At 48.1% G+C, this 5,612-nt stretch overlaps 1 protein-coding gene across 4 annotated transcripts in view; it reads right to left on the bottom strand.

The window, feature by feature from the left end:
• The window catches only part of HERC3 (HECT and RLD domain containing E3 ubiquitin protein ligase 3), a 48,864-nt gene extending 47,074 nt beyond the window's left edge, over positions 1–1,790 (bottom strand). For all 4 annotated transcript variants that reach the window (XR_003572147.1, XR_003572148.1, XR_003572149.1 and 1 more), the window contains exon 1: positions 1,749–1,790. The gene's annotated coding sequence lies outside the window, so the exon portion shown is untranslated. The remainder of the gene's footprint in view (positions 1–1,748) is intronic.
• Between the last annotated feature and the right edge of the window lie 3,822 nt (positions 1,791–5,612).

The raw sequence follows: 5,612 nt of genomic DNA, 5'->3' as shown, positions 1-5,612 counted from the left end.
CAGTGCAAACTGCCTCTACAAGCTGCATACCTTTCTTATACTAAAACAATTACATAAAAAGTTTCTAGTGTAGGTAAGCACTAACAGCCATGTGTCTGCACATACACATATAAATATAGACATGATTTATATTCACTTATCTGAAATTTTAAAAGTGGTTAATATTCCTAGCTCAATACTCCTTAAAAAAAAAAGAATCTTTATCTTCTGAGGACAAACCCCTAGGGGAGATGTTTTTCTGAAATGTATCAGTTAGGGCATTAAAGTTCCCACTTCCTTTCAAAAACTGGATTGCAAGAACTGCAGTACTCAACTACATCACCTATTTCTGTTCTTCACAGATCACAACACAGCCAGCTTGATATTCGTGTTTCAGAAATAAGATGCAATGCAGTAAAGCCGGTCCTTTGCAGAGAATCCCCATATATAACAAACATTAAAAAAAAAAACAAAAGGGAGGGGGGAAGGTATAGGGCCACATTCTCAAAGCCTGACGTTCCAAGAATAATCCACCATCAAAACAGTGAAGGATGTACACAGCAGAGCTAGGAAAACCTCACACTGTGAGGAATATTTTGAGGAAATCTATTGTGGGTGGAAGACCCACCCTCTGCTATAATAAGGCTCAGCTGACATACTAAGTATATATCTTTTGGTGATAAAGCCACCCCCCTGGTTTGGTGAAATAATAATGTTGCATGTACAATCATGACAGGATGTGTTTTATTTTGCTTTTTTTTTTTTCCCCCCCTTCTCTCTTTTCAATAGCTCTTATGCTATATACAGTCTCTTCACACAATCACACAAGCATATTTTAAAGCCACTTCTACTCTGCGCCCTTTCTGGGAAAGTCAGCTAAGTAAATACCGTGATAGCAACAAGCAACACTCTGGGCTGAATGCTCTCTAAACAAAGATTTCTGCCAACTGGCAGGGCATGAATAAACAAGTTTTTCCTTCCCTCTTGTTTGTGAGATTTCAGCTAGTAAATGTGCTCCTTCTATCAGTGTTGCTCAACAATGACGGAATTTACTGCTTCTTTCTGCCGCTAAGGCTCCAAGCCCACTTTCTTCTTCCTTCTGCCTCCGTTTTAGTCCCACCAAATGTCCAATGTAAACTAGGCTACAGAGCATATAGAGAACACAAGGTGTATCAGCAAATGATTTAAAGAAGGAACGCAGCATTTCCACTGCACAACCACGCGCCCTCAAGCTGGATGATGTGCCTCCCCCCCCCCCACCACCAAAAAAAAAAATAAAAATTAAAGCATACACCTAAAATCAAACAAGACACCCCCCGCTCCCCCATCACCTCCATTTTGCAATCCCAGCAAGCAAACAAACAAACAAACAAACATCTCCCTGCCTTCACCCCGAACACGGGCTTCTCGGCTTCCTTGCTGCTGCCGGCGCTGCTTCCCACGCCCCGGCCGCCGCTCCCCGCGGACACACACACACACACACACAGAGCGATCCCGGACCGCCAGCAGCGGCCTCGGACACCCCTCGGCAGCGGAGCCCTGCCCGCCCCGCACCCAGGGGATGCAGCAGCAGCAGCGGCCGCCCCCGGCTCCCCACACCGGCCCGCGGAGGCGCCGCCCGGGGACGCGCCTCCTGCGCCGGGGAGGGCGGCGGGCACAGACAGGGGGCTCCGCCGGCGCCCCAGCCCCGGCTCCCCCGAGCACCGTGTCGGCCGCGGAGCTGGCGTCAGCCCCACTGCAAGTCCAGGCTGTCGCTCCCCGGCACTCACCCGCCACCAGCCCCGCCGCTGCCGCCGCGGCGACGAGCAAGGGAAGTCCGGCCCCCCCCGCCGCCGCCGCCGCCGGGAGTGACGCGCGGAGCGGCCAATGCGCAGGGCGGGCTCGGCCCCCGCCGGGCGCAGGGAGGGCCGGGAATCTCCTTTCCCCGGAGCCGGGAGGCTGCTCGGGGTCAGAGCGAGCGCCCGGCGGCAGCCCGGCCTACCCGCCGGTGTCGGAATGCCGCGGGAGTGATGCTGCGGGCACGGGCACGGGCACCGGGAGCTTTGAGCCCTGCTGGGTGAGCAGATCAGCAGGAATCAGCGGGCAAAGTTTATAGCACGTTCTAGAATTTAAGCTGATGTAATTGAAGGGTTTCTCAGGAGACAGCAGGCTTGCCACTGTTTGAAGATGTGTTCAGGATGAAATAGCGCTTTTTGATGACGATAAGTCAGTTCCTTTCCCCTTAGCCTGTTTTTTTAATCTTGCATTTTGTGTGGCCTCCAGGCACCTGTCAGGCTCATTTGTTTAGGAACGCATACGTTTTATACAAAGTTTCAACCTCAGGAAAAGGTTTGCTGTCAAAGTATATATCTCTGTTGTGAGAGGGGGAGGAGAGGAGGCGGTGAAGGCCAATGAGCAAGCAATTATGTAACTCCTGAGTATTCATTTTCTGGTTTTAATGCCATCCCTTAGAAAAAGGTTGTGCCCCACAAGAGCAGTGCACAAGCTGGATCCCGTTCAGACCACCAAAATGACAGTCAATATCTGAGCAAACCTCAGCCAGATGTTTGCATGGGCTCAGGATGGGGAGGGGAGGTCCCTCAAGCAAGGCCAGTGCCCACAGTATTCATCACCCTTATACTACATTTCTGGCAGTTTGCAGTGTTCGTGCACTGTCATGCAATGAGGCACGTATCAGGCAAAAAACCATCCTTATTTGCATGGATCATGCGTGTTTAGCATAAAAAAGAGCCACTCTAGTGTAAAATTACACCTGTGATGTAACAAGTTTGACTTAAGCAGTGTTACAAGCAGCTTCTAGAACAACTAAAAGCATAGATAGAGGAAAAAATATTTTCTGTGTTTGCTTTTGTTTCTGTTTTGTTTATTTCATCATCTGGAGGCCTTTGCAAAATAGTCAGCGTTTCCCTTTACACTCGATTTCCTCTGTTTCTGACTGAGCAATCAAGGAGGGGAAGGTACACACAGGACGAAAAAAAAAAAGTGAAAACGAAAAGGAAAAGAAGTAGATGATAGAGCAAAGCCTGCAATTTGTACAAGGGAGCCAGGAATCTCTTGTTGAAACCAATGTCTTGTAGAAACCATTTTAGCTTTGTGGAGAACTTTCAAGGCTGCTCATTCATAAATTGATACTATTTGAAATAAAGACACTGAAATAGACCCTCTCCAGTGGTGTCCCTGCGCTCTGCTGTGCACACCTCCCTCTGGAGCCTGCTGCCGCCACTGCAGCCTCTTCTTCCCAAGAGCCCAGGTTGCACCATGGGTCTTCCTCACCTGGGCTAAGTCAGGCTGGATCAGGCTGGAGTTCGGGTCTCCCTGCGGGCCAAGGGCTACCCTAGGCGGGGGCGTGGCGAGGCTGGATCTTTGCCAGAAGAATGTGTAGCTCACCATTCCCTTCATGGGTTAGGTCCTCCAGAGACTAGGTATCTGAAAATATCCAGAGATGACAAAATCTGCAGTTCATCCTGATTTCCAAAGCACCTCTCTCGTCCCCCAAGCAGCTAAATAGCAGTGCAGGATCCAGAAGCACAGGGGCAAGCATTCGCTGAGATCTCCTGACCGTTGTGGTAATACGGTTCATTAGAGTTACCTCCACAAAGGGAGACAAGGTAGCAGCTTCCACCTGCCCTGCAAACTCTATTCCAGTAGGTGTTTCCCTCCAGAGCCCTTCACTAGGAGCCCTTCATAGCTCTCTGCCCCCATGGGCCATGGCACACACCTTCTAAGAGGGCTGGGCAGAGGCAGTGATGCTTTATGCGTGGTCAGCCCTGCCTATTGTCAGGCATCTCACCAACTTGGCAGCCTGAGGAGGGCACAAAAGCCAACACAGAGCACACCTCCACAGGGAAACTGCCCTGTGGGTCACGAGTCTATGCCCCAGGCACCTGAGCCAGAAAGCTTTTGTGAGTAGCAAAAGTCCACCTTTGTGCCCATTGATGTCTCTGTGTTGATGTGAAAGCAATGAACTTTTCTGCATTCTTTCATTTTTGGCCCTTAAGGAAGAGCTCTTCAGAGGGGCTCAGCTGGGGGTTTGCCATGTAAAGCAATGTCCCACTACCTCCCATGGAAGCAGTGTTTCTGTGTGATGTCCTCTCTGCAGCAAACTGATCATGAACATCACCCCTCACACACTTCACCAGGGCTCCTTAATTTCTCATGGCTTACAAGCCATGAGAAGTGCTTAGGATAGATCTGGTTGCCCCAGATCCACCCTGGTTACATCAGCAGCCCTTCCAAGCTCTTGCACTTCTCTACAGGTGATGTTCAGATCAGACAAGTGGCCTAAAAATGATTCCTATTGCAGGTTCAGTGTACTTTTGCTGCCTGTGTGAAGCCTTTTAAACTCACAGCTGAATATGATGCTCATTCATGTTATATTCGGCATATTTTATAATGGGCACTGCTTGAGAAAATGTAGACACAACTCAGTGTCCAAATTAATTTCAGAAAATCAGAGAGGAATGCTCTACTCTGAAGGTCTTTATATTTATATATAAAAGCAGGGCTTATTTGAGGACAGATTAAAAATAGCCTTGAAAGTTACTCTGGGCCTTAATCTCCCATGTGATGTTGCATCATACGTGATGAGAAGGAAATTCCTTCAGGCTCCAAATAAACCTATTATCATTTAATCTCTAATGGGTTATTTTGAAACCCAAAGAGGATACATCTTCTATGCACTTGCACAGCACAGAAGATCACTCTCGGTTTCCAAGCCCTACCAGAGGCTTAGAAGACTATAAAAAGGGAAACAAGCAGTCGGAGCAGGCTTATGAACAACAGGCTGAGCTGCCAAAACAGAAACCTGTGGTGGCGTGGCAACATCGGCCAGGCACGGGATGGGGACAACAGCTTGGGTTTCTGCCACTTCCCTCTTTCCACAAAAATACACCTGCACCAGGGTGGTGCCTTTCCCAGAGGATGTAAACATCCCTGTGATGTTGTGTTTGCCCCAGATGGGTGAGAAGGACAGAGATTAGGTCTGACTGGGCCATGTCCTCTCATTCCCCTTGGCTGACAGCTGGCATCCTCCAAGGTGCTAAATCCCCTCTTGTTACCACTGCCATGCCACCTGCTTTCCTGTACCACCCTGGTGCTTGAGGTGAGTGCTTGATGTTTTTCTTTACTAATTACTATACTGTAACTTAAAAGGAAGCTTTCTTTTTTTTTTTTTTTGTGTGTGTGTGTAACAATGTCCATTATACTGAGCTGGAAATTCAAAAATAATGCCCCTGTATTTCCTAGGAAACATTTACTTTTCTAAGGAAAAGAAAAAGCACTAACAGTCACTTTTTGTCACAAAACAAAAAGGTTTATGTCTTTTACTGACATTTTACCCTGATCCAAGAGGGTGTGTGTACATGTGATACCCAACACAAGGTCAAGACAGAACAGAAAATAAAAAATGCTGTTGACTTCTCGCTTTCAATTTTTACATTCATCTAAAGCACGTTCTGCATGAAACAGGAAAGACTGACTTGTTCAGCATATACAATGCATCTCTTTGAAATACACTTACATCAGCCTTTGACTCCTCTTGTGAATGGCTTCCCCAGATCAAGGAGGACAGAAAACACAGATATGCTGCCAGGCATAGGCAGATGCATAATGACAGAAGCGCACAACCACAGGGG

This window comes from Empidonax traillii, unplaced genomic scaffold (assembly GCF_003031625.1).
Source record: "Empidonax traillii isolate 1590-97213 ecotype Southwest subspecies unplaced genomic scaffold, ASM303162v1 scaffold340:size591717, whole genome shotgun sequence".
Lineage (NCBI taxonomy): Eukaryota > Metazoa > Chordata > Aves > Passeriformes > Tyrannidae > Empidonax > Empidonax traillii.
Note: the sequence above shows the minus strand (reverse complement) of the source record. Positions and strands in the feature narration are given on the sequence as shown.